The sequence below is a fragment of the Haliotis rufescens genome, unplaced genomic scaffold (genome assembly GCF_023055435.1).
Source record: "Haliotis rufescens isolate VD_foot unplaced genomic scaffold, xgHalRufe1.0.p SCAF_10, whole genome shotgun sequence".
Taxonomy (NCBI): domain Eukaryota; kingdom Metazoa; phylum Mollusca; class Gastropoda; order Lepetellida; family Haliotidae; genus Haliotis; species Haliotis rufescens.
In genome coordinates this window covers 24,095,831-24,110,157 of record NW_025963780.1, presented here as the reverse complement: position 1 = coordinate 24,110,157, position 14,327 = coordinate 24,095,831, and the positions used below count along the sequence as shown (strand labels likewise).

General features: G+C 39.4%; 1 protein-coding gene across 4 annotated transcripts in view; it reads left to right on the top strand.

Annotated features, from left to right (window-relative positions):
- LOC124130871 (RYamide receptor-like) overlaps window positions 1–14,327 on the top strand; it is a 258,818-nt gene that overhangs the window by 93,003 nt on the left and 151,488 nt on the right. For 3 of the 4 annotated variants that reach the window (XM_048388449.1, XM_046493911.2, XM_046493910.2), the window contains one exon: window positions 3,853–4,014. The exons of the other annotated variant lie outside the window; for it this stretch is intronic. The gene's annotated coding sequence lies outside the window, so the exon portion shown is untranslated. The remainder of the gene's footprint in view (window positions 1–3,852; window positions 4,015–14,327) is intronic. 4 annotated transcript variants of the gene reach the window in all.

Below are 14,327 nucleotides of genomic sequence, written 5' to 3'. Positions count from 1 at the left end.
ATCCCACCACGGTTTCGTACCTATAAACAATAAAGTCTCCAGCCCAATAGGGAACTGTACTGACGTGTGGGAAAGGGAATTAGAAGAGGACAGTGATTGTGAGTTTTTGATTGATGGGATCAAAAATGGTTTCTGGATTATTGATAAAAATGTAACAATTAGTGATGTTCTTTGTAAAAACTACAAGTCTGCCACAGATGAGTCTGTACGAACAATTGTTGAAGACCAAATTTCAGAGGAAATCAGCCGAGGCAATTATGTTATTGTAGACAGAAAACCAAAGCTTGTTAGTAGCTTGGGAGCAATACCAAAAGGCACTGGGAAGGTACGCTTAATTCATGATTGCTCTAGACCATTTGATCTCAGCCTCAATGATTATGCAACGACACAATCTTTTAAATATCAAACCATTGACGAAGCAATCAAACTTCTGACGAGGGGTGGATACATGGCAAAACTGGATCTGAAAAATGCTTACCGTGTGGTGCCGTTACATCCTGACTGCTATGAAGCTACCGGCCTGCTGTGGCAGTTCAAAAACTCAAGACTTCCAGTCTACATGATTGACACAAAGCTCCCATTTGGAGCTTCCAAGAGCCCTGAGATATTTAGCCGTCATCTGTTCGTAGAATGTTAAGGCGCAGAGGTTTTGTGGTAGTTGTATACCTTGATGATTTTCTATGCATTGCAAAAACAAACTCTGAGTGTTGGAAAGCCTTCAGGACATTGAGAAGATTATTGACTGATCTAGGTTTTGCTATAAATGAAAGCAAAACGGTTGAACCTACTCAGAAACTGACTTTCCTAGGGATAGAGATTGACTCTACTACCTGTACCTTATCCTTACCTGCGGATAAATTGCTTGACTTGAAGCACATATTAGGGAAGTGGGTGACGAAAAAGAAAGCAACAAAGCGTCAACTTCAGGAAATTGTAGGTAAATTGAATTGGGCAGCACAGGTAGTTCATGGAGGGCGCACATTTATGCGCAGATTAATTGACTTATGTAATACCCTTAAAAAACCCAATCACCATACCAGGCTGAATGTATGCACAAAGGCTGATATCAAGTGGTGGCATGAATTTTGTGAATGTTTTAATGGTACTGTGAAATTTAATGAAAATGAACCGGTGCCCGCAGCAAAGTTCTCCACGGATGCCTGCAGTGATGGTGGCGCAGCATGTTTCGGCCCTGACTGGGTCTATTATAATTGGCATACAGACTTCCCATTTGTTGAACATTTACACATCAATGTGAAAGAGTTGTTCACTGTGTATTTAGCAGTCAAACGCTGGTGTGTAACCTGGACAGACAAACATATCATTGTCTACACAGACAATACTTATACTATGCATACCCTTAACAAAGGTACTAGTCGTGACCGATTAGCCATGCGTTGGCTGCGCAAGATATTCTGGTTTTCTGCTGTGTATAACTTTAAATTTTCAGCCAGATATATCCCAGGCAAAGATAACCTTGCAGCTGACTCTCTGAGCAGGTTGCACAATGTTACATTTCTTTATAAATCAATACAGTTTATTCCGTTCTATTGGTTGTGTTGTGAAACTTGTTACAGGAAGTATATTCTAGTGCCAGCATCCTCACACGTATCCAAACTAACTTTGTCCTATCTACAGGGCAAGTGGCTCAACAGTGGCGACACCTATATAGCGAGATGCAGCAGTTTCGACGGGCAACATATGCCGAAACTACTAAGCGCACATATTCCTCAATGAAAACTGCATATCTGAGATTCTGTCTGTACTTTAGTAGGACACCAGTTCCAGCCGACCGCATGACAGTACTGCTTTACAGAGTGTTCCTAACAAGATCCCTTTCATCAACTAGTATTCCAGGATATATGAATATCATTCGCCTGCTTCATCTTGAGGTGGGGTTACCAAACCCTTGGAGACATGGGAACAAAAGGCCCTGCACAAAGGTATCTTAAGACTAAAAGGCTCACCAACGAAACAAAAACTTCCTATAACACCAGATATACTAAGGCGGATGCACAGTCATATGGACATGTCAGAACCATTCCTGGTAGCTTTTTAGGCAGCCTGCATCATTGCGTTTTTCTGTTTCTTGAGGAAATCTACCATGCTCCCTGAAACTAGAGGCAGTGGTTCAAGAAAGCAGACCTACTTGAGTCTGCACGATGCCAAGATTTCTCCTGACAAAGATAGTGCCATGATTACTGTCAGACACACAAAAACTATACAGTTTGGTCAGCGAGTGTTAAAGTTACCGCTGGCTAGGGTACCCGACTCTGTGCTTTGTCCTGTTAAAGCACTTGAACATTTGCTTTCACAATATAGTGAAGAACTTCAACTTTCAAATGAACCTTTGTTTTCATATGTGGACAGAAGTGGAGTCCTCAAGAGTTTAACTTACAAAAGTTTTGTTAAAACATTGAAATATTATGTGGACAAATGTGGTTATGATTCTGGTGCATACAGCGGTCACTCTTTCCGCAGAGGCGGATGTTCCTATGCATTTGACATTGGCATTCCACCCTTGCTGATAAAGCTACGTGGTGATTGGCGCTCCAATGCATATGAGCGCTATGTTACAGTGTATGATGCAATGCATGAGAAACTTGCTCAATCTCTCAGTGCAGGGATAGTGAACTAAGTCAAACCACAGAACTTTCACCAGGTTAATCCTCTTGGGGGGTTTGGAGGTTTTATGTTTCGATTAAACATTTGGCATTATTAAATGACCTTTGCCCCCAAGAGGAATCGTTTGTTTTCCTTTTCCAGCCCATATGGCACTAGCGCTGGATTTCTTGTTGTTTGTCGTTTAAGACAATTACTTTGTCCGTGTACTACTAGCATATCAACCAAGGATTGGATGATGGAGTTTAAATTAGGAGATAAACATATTGTGTGTTCATTTTAAGGGTTTCAGATATAGATTTGAGACTTGAAACCAAGAGGGTTTTTTAAACTTTTAAGCTTTCAAACACTTGAAACCAAATGCTTAAGCCAGAGGTTTCAAATTGGAGTTTGAAACCTCTAAAATAATAACACAGCAGGTTTATTGCCATTCTGCCTTGACTTAGTGAGCAATTAATGTGAACACTTTTGTAATAGCAGAAGTGGTGTGGCATCGGTTGAATCTAATAGTATTCATTGGTTTAATGGTTGAATTCCAGGATCAATCAATTATATTCCACACATTTGCTTTTATGTATTCAAACCATAATTTTCCACTCTGTTCAATATGAGACAAAAATCTGCTAGCACTATTCTGATGGTCCTTTGTAAGAAAAATGAGGTGATCCTTGAAAGGCTTAGTTCACCACCACCATCACCCTCATCATCATCATCATCATCATCATCATCATCATCACCACCACCATCACCACCACCACCAACAACAACATCATCATCGTCATCATCACCACCACCATCACCACCACCATCACCATCATCATCATCATCATCACCAACAACAACATCATCATCATCATCATCATCATCACATCACCACCTCTGATAATATTGATGTAGCAGTTTGCTCATGCTAGTAACCACTGTTTTATTTGGTCAGTACTTCATAATCCTCCAACCAGTGTGAGTGAAGCCCATTTCTGGTGTCCCCCACTGTGATATTGCTGGAATATTGCTAAAAGCGGCCTAAAACCATACTCACTCACTCACTCACTCACTCACTCACTCACTCACTCACTCACTCACTCACTCCAACCAATGTGACCATCGGCATTCTGCTGACCTTTCTCATTCGCTTGCCACTCCCCACTGAATTGTCACTCTGAGGTTTCTGCATCCTTATTTCTGATTAAGATGGTCAGATGTAACTCAACGCTGATCTTCTCGCTACAGGAAATGCCACTTGGATTACAGTAATGATTAGTTGTGAAATCGGACACTGCTCACAGGACAACTATTGTTTACTGTGAGAGCGGCAGCCGACAGTCAGGAAGTGGACTCTGCCACAGCAGGACATTGCCATGGTGATCATGTAAGCTGTATCACTCGTCTGAGGTAAGTGCAGCATCTCAATATGTCCATATTTTATTTGAAAATAACCATGTAGCCTAAGCCTTAGCAACTTGGGGATTTCAGGATATCCATAGTGCTAGTATGGAATTTTTTACAATGAACACACAATGCCATTGGGGTCAAATGTAACAAATGTAATATTTGGGATAACACTTTCTTAATAAAGAGATTCTAGTACTTTTGGGGGTTGAGTCCCATCCGGGATTCGAATCCACACTGCCAAATTGAGGCACCTTATCGCCAGCACACAAAGTCACCGATCTAACCCACTCTGCCACCAAGGCTTCCTCAAAAATGATAGTCCGGCAATTGGTAGTCCAGCTCACATACTTTGTGTACCCCTCTGACAAGTGTCCTGGCTGCCTCACTCTGGCAGTGTGGGTTCGAATCCAATATGGGACTCAACCCAAAAATGTACTGGAATCTGTGTTTTCCCAAAATATAACATTTGTTCCTTATTTCACTAGTCCTAAAAGTTTGTATCTAGTTCAACAATTAATTTACCTGATGCTGATTTCAGACTGCTGGGTGGATGTTTTTTTATATAAATCTAGATTGGTTTTGTTTTAGAAAATGTATATATTTCACAGACATGGTGCAGGACTACCTGTTTACCTTGTTTACAACAGGTAACCCAGGAAGATCCGGGTTAGAATAGGTCTTCATTAACCCATTCTTGCCATAAAATGCTTGTTGTAAGAGGCGACTAACGAGATCGGGGGGTCAGGCTCGCTGACTTGGTCGATGCATGTCATTGTATCCCTTTTGTATGGATCGTGGCTCATGATGCCAATCACTGAATTGTCTAATCTAGTCTCGATTGTTTACAGACTGACGTATAGTTGGAATATTGCTGAGTGTTGCGTTAAACAATCGAACAGTTTTATCACCTTTATTAAGTCACAATTTATAACAAAATTGAAGGATTGAGAATTGGTTCAGCTACTAGTCAGTGAGAACTACAATCTTTGGATTTGTACTTTTGTTTTTCTTCTGCACACTTTAGTAGTCTTGGGTAGTGGACTAGCATGAATTTCAAAGTCTGGGACCTGGTTAGATTAAGTCTCCAGCAAGATCTGTATATTGCTTGTCGTAAGAAGCAAATATTAATGGTGTCTTGATTGGATGTGGGAAGATTTTGGCATTTGGGTTATTGAACCCAACAACACTAGGTTTGAATGTAAGCCTTATATTCATAACATCTGGAAAGTCTTATTTTGTTTGCTTTATTTGTTATAATTTGTAAATTCACAATTTTTGCATAATGACACAGTGTGCAGATAATTTGATAATTTTGCACCTACATTTATTTATATTGCCCCAGACAGCATTTTCACTTTGCTTGTCGTAAGAAGCAAATATTAATGGTGTCTTGATTGGATGTGGGAAGATGTTGGCATTTGGGTTATTGAACCCAACAACACTAGGTTTGAAGTTCAGCAATGCAAGCCTTATCTTTGATGAATTGCCTTGAAAAGGCTTTGAATTTGGCTACCAAGTTCGAGGTGTTAGAAAGGCCTTAAATTTTATAGCTCAAGTTTTGTATGAATCACATTCAATCAGTTTTATTCAGTACTTAAAAGGCCACAGGCCTATAATACAATGCGTATTTACATGTAGGTGACGTGGTTGTTAACTAACAATTCCGTTTCTATGTGACATCACGTGATAAACATATGTTGACAGGTTACATAACATAGTATCATTAGATGAAGTTAAAAGATCTACAAACTTATGGACATTCGGTAGTACACAGTAGAAAAATGGCAAATATTTATCATGTAAATGTTTGTAAGCTTGACATACCAGGAGAAAGTGAAACTCAACTTCAATTGAATTTGTGCACAATATGCATATTCTGTCTCTTCTATCAGTGTGATTATATCTACCAGTCTCTATATACAGGTTGTGAGAGGAACATCTAAATCGTGCTAGTACAATTCTAAATGTTTTAAACTCAAGTTTACAGAGGTACGCCTCAATTTCAATATTACTTTTCATGATTCTATAATATAAACATTTAATTTATTTGGATCATACATGACTGCATAGTGAAATAATGAAATATGGAGCCACAAGGCTCTGAAGCTCACCTGACTTGTGAAGTAATAATTTGATGACACTTCAACCTTATTTTGGCACAAATACTGTATTCGACGTAATAAGCGCCCTGCTCTAATAAGCGCCCATGGCGATATTTGCTCATATATTGGCCAGTGAACAATCCCAATTAGCACCCCTTCCGATTGATCAATGTACACAAGACTTATTTATTCGGTATAATATGTGTGTTATATGCACCCTTAATTATGGGAAATTAGATTCTGGAAAAATATATCTGTCATATATAAACATTTCAGGCTGTCAGCATAAACCACGAAATTTACGATCTTTCAACCCTGTTGTTTTTCACCAACATAATATTCTAATAAGAGCCCCCAATTTCTAATTTTGAGAGCGCCCTAGTCGCTTATTATGTCTAATACGGTACGTATAATGAGTTAAAGAAAAATTTGCTCCAAATATTGGAGAAAGAAAAAAATATATTTGTCACGAATCATTGTCTCAGGGTCAGGTCTTAGGGTCAGGTATCATGGTCAGGTTTGACCCAGGGTCAGGTCTCAGGGTCTTGTCTCAGGATCAGGTCTCAGGGTCAGGTCTGACCCACCTGGGTCAGGTATCAGGGTCAGGTCTGACCCACCTGGGTCAGGTCTGAGGGTCAGGTATCATGGTCAGGTTTGACCCAGGGTCAGGTCTCAGGGTCTTGTCTCAGGGTCAGGTCTCAGGGTCAGATCTCAGGGTCAGGTCTCAGGGTCAGGTCTGACCCACCTGGGTCAGGTCTCAGGGTCAGGTATCATGGTCAGGTTTGACCCAGAGTCAGGTCTCAGGGTCTTGTCTCAGGGTCAGGTCTCAGGGTCAGGTCTTAGGGTCAGGTCTCAGGGTCAGGTCTCAGGGCAGGTCTTACACAGGTTCAGGTCTCAGGGTCAGGTTTGACCCAGGGTCAGGTCTTACCCAGGGTCAGGTCTTACCCAGGGTCAGGTTTCAGGGTCAGGTATCATGGTCAGGTTTGACCCAGGGTCAGGTCTCAGGGTCTGGTCTCAGGGTCAGGTCTCAGGGTCGGGTCTTAGGGTCAGGTCTCAGGGCAGGTCTTACCCAGGTTCAGGTCTCAGGGTCAGGTTTGACCCAGGGTCAGGTCTTACTCAGGGTCAGGTCTTACCCAGGGTCAGGTCTCAGGGTCAGGTATCATGGTCAGGTTTGACCAAGGGTCAGGTCTCAGGGTCTTGTCTCAGGGTCAGGTCTCAGGGTCAGGTCTCAGGGTCTTGTCTCAGGGTCAGGTCTCAGGGCAGGTCTTACCCAGGGTCAGGTTTGACCCAGGTTCAGGTCTCAGGGTCAGGTCTTACCAAGGGTCAGGTCTCAGGGTAAGGTCTCATGGTCAGGTTTGACCCAGGGTCAGGTCTCATGGTCATGTTGCTTTTAAGTAGTTTGTCACAAGAAACAGACCGCACTTTGAAGTGCCGTCGTTCCCTAGTCTTTGCCTTGACAACCAAAGCAATGGCTGTTTTGGCTTTGGCCAGCTGAGTATTAACTGACAAACTAGTCAAATTGGAAAAAAACCATGTTTCTTCTTTTTAACATCTGGAAAGTCTTATTTTGTTCACTTTATTTGTAATTTTTTGTAAATTCACAATTTTGCATAATGACACAGTGTGCAGATAATTTGATAATTTTGCACCTACTTTTATTTATATTGCCCAAGACAGCATTTTCACTTTGTTGGCACCAGCTACTATGCTGCAAAGGTTAAATCAAGGTCAGAAGTCAGAACATTGCATAAGACAGAACATGCATGTTAAGTGCCCCTACTGACTTCACTTATAGCAAATTTCAGTACATTTTGAAAGCAGATGGCCAGCTGATGGCCATTGAAGGGTTTCTAAATGTGTAAATTCAGATCTTAAATCTGTGAGCACTTTTACACTATACCTGGGATCATTTCAGATCCAAAGGCCTTGTCGTTTCAGAAGAGATGTTGAAAATTGAGTAACACAAGAAAAACAGGGATATATCTGAGGTAACAGGTCGAAACAGGATAAAACAATGCTATTCCGAAAACCACATCCTTGCTGCTTATCAAATTTCATGATGATACAGCGGAAATGGCTGGGGTATGGCCAATAATGTCATTTTCAATATGGCCGTCATGGCGGCCATGTTTCAAATCAGATCAGAATCCTGTGAGCAGTTTCAGAGACACCATAGCTGGAATTAACCATGCAAAGCTTCAGCTCCATTGATCAGAGGAAATGTCATCAATACAAAAGTTATCGGCGGACGGACAGCGCTCCACGGCATATACTCACTCAACTAAGTGAGCTAATAATGGATTGTTGTCGAATGAGTTGGAGTTGTATTTTTTATCCAAATTTATTTTTTGTTTCAATTGTGAATTTGGAAAAAGTAAGATAATTTTTACCCCTGTAAGAAGGTACCCATAACTATGTTAAAGACAGCCCTGTACTGGAGCTTCCAAGCCTTTAGAAAGTTTGTATTGCCTGGGTTCCCATCTACTTAACGAGTAGACAGGCGGAGGCCGATGTCTTGTTGGTTGTATTGGACAATAAATAGCATGGCAGTATATTGAGTATTCAGTATTGAATGCAGATCAAATAGTGGACTACTTGAAGTTTGTTTGTGAAGTAAACTCGCTCTATCAAAATAAAACGTCAGCAGAGCAGTTTGTTCTCACAAAACAAACTTGGTGGAGACATCCGTCATAATTAATTATGTTCGTATTTAAGGATGCCATGCATGCACATCAGGACCGGATGTGATACCGTTTTACACCACATTTTTTGGGTGATGCCGTTGGCTAAAAGCGGTAAGCTAGCAGCGTGAACCAACTTTGGGACAAGTTTAAATCTTCCTAAAGAGGCTGGTTACATTTTCCATTCTTTGTCAGCTTATCTGCAAACACTATCAAAGGTCACGTCTGTAGTTAAAGAAATGTTATGCCTTTGTGCAAAAATACAAATTTCTAAGTTTCCTTTAAGCATGATTTCCCAACAGACTCAGTTAAAGGTCAGACAGAAATTTGGATGAAAAAATGTTGATGGTGCAGGTCAGGAAGCCCCATGGTGATTCTTGTATGTTATTACGTGGTCAGCGCCTGGAGGTTCAATAATAATCTCAGCCTCTGTCGTTAATGTCAATATTGCATAGAGGATTAATGCATGGACACCATATCACTAAGAGCAACTTCATGTCCATGTGAATCAACGTCAGTGTCCACCATGATCATCGTAGTCTACATCCTTGTTATAGTCACCTTCATCATAATCCACATTCATCGTTATCCTCATCTTCATCATCGTTATCCTCATCTTCATCATCAATATCTTCATCTTCATTGTTATCCTCATCTTCATCAGTATCCTCATCTTCATCATTATCCTCATCTTCATCAGTATTCTCATCTTCATCAGTATCCTCATCTTCATCATTATCCTCATCTTCATCAGTATTCTCATCTTCATCATTATCCTCATCTTCATCATTATCCTCATCTTCATCATTATCCTCATCATTATCTTCATCTTCATCATTATCCTCATCTTCATCATTATCCTCATCTTCATCAATATCCTCATCTTCATTATCCTCATCCTCATCATTATCCTCATCATTATCCTCATCTTCATCAATATCCTCATCTTCATTATCCTCATCCTCATCATTATCCTCATCATTATCTTCATCTTCATCATTATCCTCATCATTATCCTCATCTTCATTATTATCCTCATCTTCATCATTATCCTCATCTTCATCAATATCCTCATCTTCATTATCCTCATCCTCATCATTATCCTCATCATTATCCTCATCTTCATCATTATCCTCATCTTCATCATTATCCTCATCATTATCCTCATCTTCATCATTATCCTCATCATTATCCTCATCTTCATCATTATCCTCATCTTCATCATTATCCTCATCATTATCCTCATCTTCATCATTATCCTCATCTTCATCAATATCCTCATCTTCATTATCCTCATCCTCATCATTATCCTCATCATTATCCTCATCTTCATCATTATCTTCATCTTCATCATTATCCTCATCATTATCCTCATCTTCATCATTATCCTCATCATTATCCTCATCTTCATCATTATCCTCATCTTCATCATTATCCTCATCATTATCCTCATCTTCATAATCCTCATCTTCATCATTATCCTCATCTTCATCATTATCCTCATCTTCATCAATATCCTCATCTTCATTATCCTCATCTTCATCATTATCCTCATCTTCATTATCCTCATCTTCATCAATATCCTCATCTTCATCATTATCCTCATCTTCATCATTATCCTCAACTTCATTATCCTCATCTTCATCAATATCCTCATCTTCATCATTATCCTCATCTTCATTATCCTCATCTTCATCAATATCCTCATCTTCATTATCATAATCTTCATCATTATCCTCATCTTCATCATCATCATGATCATCGTCATCATTATCCTCATCTTCATCTTCATCATAATCATAATCTCCAACTTATCTCAATAATTATTCTCATCATCATCATCATCATCTTCATCTTCAAATTTGACGTTAGCAGCAGCAGTAGCGTCAGGGGTGTAGGGGTAGCCTCATGGTTAAAGCATTTGATCATCATGCCGAGGGCCTGGATTCGATTCCGCAGATTGGTTCAATGTGAGTTGTAATTCCGCCTTGATATTCCAGGAACATTGCAAAACATTTTAGAACCCTATCAATCATAATAATCCCCATATGGCACTACACTCGACACAATGCAAGCCCCATCATGCATCAGTGACGACAGATATTGCTGAATGTAACTGAGCTGGTCGTACATGTTTTTACATCTGTTATGTAACTGAATCATAACGTCTAAGTCGAGTAAGGAATCACATATCAATGACGCCATTTGATTGATTGAAGAATATGACCGATCTGTTCACGTTTCACAAGGAATCCTATTTGAGTATCACAGTTCTCCTCGATTATGTTTCTAGGTTTGTCAGCACCATACCCACGCTCTTGGGTTTCACCAACGTGCAAGACCCGTGAAGATCTGGGTTAGAATAGGTCTTCAGCAATCCATGCTTGCAGTAAGTGGAGACTAACCAGATCGGGTGGTCAGGCTCTCTGACCTGGTTGATACATGTCATTGTATCTCAATTGCATGGATCGATGCTCATGTTATCATTCACTGGATTGTCAGGTCCAGACTCGATTATTTACAGACCGCTGTCATATAGCTGAGTGCGACATGAAACATCAAGCAAACAAACCAAACCGGTAAACGTCTAAGACCTGCATCACTTCTGGCTTTCCTCCCACATGAAGCGGACACGCTGTGATATAACTGGAATACTATTAAACCCAACTCACGTAATCCTATTTGCTTATGTAATTTCTAATGCTTGGCAAGGCAATTTTCAAAATTATTTCACAAGGGACATATGTAATAAGTCGTAAGTCGTCATTGGTTACCATGGTATTACCATTGTATTACCCAGGGGATATGGGCGGCCCAGTCGTCGAAAGTGCTGCAATTCACTGTCGATTTATTTGCTGCAACTCACTAGTGTTACTAAGGCCAGGCGTTTTATATTTTTCGGATTACGGACCCACCAACTCTAATTTTTTAGAAAATGTAAAAAAGGAAAAAAATAAGATTTCCTGCGTTGTCAGTTATTTTATTTGTTATTATCACCTTTTGATAAAAAACATATGAATTTAATAAAATAACTGACTACGCAGGTATTGGCAGGGGAAAAAGAAGGAAATCTGATTGATTTTTTTTTAGTTTCTCAAAATGGCATCCGAAAAATATAAAACGCCTGGCCTAAAGAGTTCATACACAAACAATGAATGAAATCAACTAAATCGCAACTGTATGATAAGCAGAATCTATAAGATTGACAAAAATAATGGTCCACAGAGATTAATAGACCTTCCTTGAAAGTGTCAAATTTAGGAATGACACCCGTGTGTGGCTCTACTGCTTGAGATACGTGCAAACTATAGGATGTGTTTTGGTGTTAAGTTTTACCGACAAAAACGTTTTTGTCATCAATTAACACTTATCTTTGGTTAAATACCTTGTATGAACGTGTATATTTCATGATCCCCTACATGAGATACGTGCAAACTATAGGATGTGATTTGGAGTTAATTTTTACCGACATACACGTTCTTGTCATCAATTAACACTTATCTTTGGTTAAATACCTTGTATGAACGTGTATATTTCATGATCCCCTACTTTTTTTTAAGAGTTAATATGTATATATATATATATATGAATTCCACACAATAACTATTCTTTTTGCATTTTTTATTTGAAAAGTTGTCAATTGCGGAAATTTCAAATTTCGATCCAAATTTATTTGGTTGTTTGGTCATTATGCTTTTTGAAACATGAATATTCGTCTACCAAATCTGGGGTACATATAGGATCCAAATAGATTAAAAAAATTGTTTGTTGTTTCCATGACGATTATTGAGTAAAAAATGTAATATAGAAAACTATTATGTCCTTCATTAGCAGAATCAATACCTAGTTTCATTTCCGTTGCCAGTGAACACATGGCCTCAATCTAATATCTGTCTTAGATACTGTCATTGATTATTCAACATAATAGTTCCCCAAGGACTACTTTTGTGTGATTTAATACTAAATATTTGATTGCTCATAATTTATCAATTGAGGAAATGCAAATTAAAAACAGGACTTTCTATTTATTGATCATTTAATGGGCTGATGAAAGAGAATTTGCATTGAGTCTGGTAATTCAGTAAAAAAATGTTGATTGAATTTATTTATTGTTTTAGATGATTAGATGTAAATAGTTGTCCTGCTAAGAAGCGATCAGTACTTTCGAATTAAATGATCGCAAGTAATATTATTTTTTTCATTAATAGGTGTATATTTTCGGCTTGATATTTAGACTAAATTGATAATTAGAACAATGGGTTTTTTTATTGAGATCTCCTGCGAATGTTTTTTTTTTTTCAGTCAGACAAAAATTATTTGATTATCTGTACACCTCATCAAGACATCTCATAAATGGTAACCATTATCAGTGAAACAATTTGTTTTTTACATACCTTTTTTACATTAGTTGGTTTAAAAACCTTTTTGGCTCAAAGTTCAATATAGGTTGTCGGGGAACAAAATAAATTAAAATTTTGACAAATAATTTACTGATAATGAATAAATTGCAGAGTATTGAGTGTATAGTTGGCAGTCCACGGTTTGACACTAGTTTGATCAGATTCTGTCATCCTGTTTCTAGGTTTAACATAAATCTCACTCACTCACTCACTCACTCACTCACTCACTCACTCACTCACTCACTCACTCCACCCATCCACTCACTCTTTATTTCAATCTGTTACACAACTCGAATGACAATGTTTTTTGGAAAGGTGTTCTTACGCAGACACTATTCATATGACAAGCTATTGGTCGCATACCGCCTCCGTGGTCTAGTGGTAGAGTGTCCGCCAGGAGAGTGGAAGGTCCAGGGTTCGATCCCCGGCCGCGTCATACCAAAAGACGTTAAAAGATGGTACTTGTTGTTACCCTGTCTGGCACTCGGCATTAAGGGGCTAAAACAAGGACTGGTCGGCTCGGAGTCAGTATACTGTGTCTGAGTGGGGTATTCATGTTAAAACTGGTATCTCAGTGAGCTAGCACTATAAATCGGCATCAGTCCGGACTAGTACAAGCAGCCAAACAAACACAAACACATACACGTACATGCAAGTCGCTATTTAAGTGCAATAATCTAGGACGCGACGTTAAACATACAGGAACTCTTGGAGTATTCCTATTGAATACCGCTGATAATGTCAAAGAATACGTCCTAACTGTCCCTTTCTTGTTGTAAGAACTGACTGACACGTTTGGTTTCAAAGTCAATTTGGCATCAGCACACAATTTTTATCACCAAATTATCTCAACTAGCTGTGACCGCCTCCGTGGTCTGGTGGTAGAGTGTCTGCCCAGAGAGCAGAAGGTCGGGGGTTCAATCCCCAGCTGCGTCATACCAAATGTCGTTGAAAGATGGTACTTGTTGTTACCCTGCATGACACTTGGCATTAAAGGGCTAAAACACGGACTGGTCGGCTCGGAGTCAGTATACTGTGTCTGAATTCAGAATTCATGTTAAACTGTGGCATGGAACCCCAGTGTGCTAACACTATAATATCGGCATTAGTCAGTACCAGTACAAGCAGAC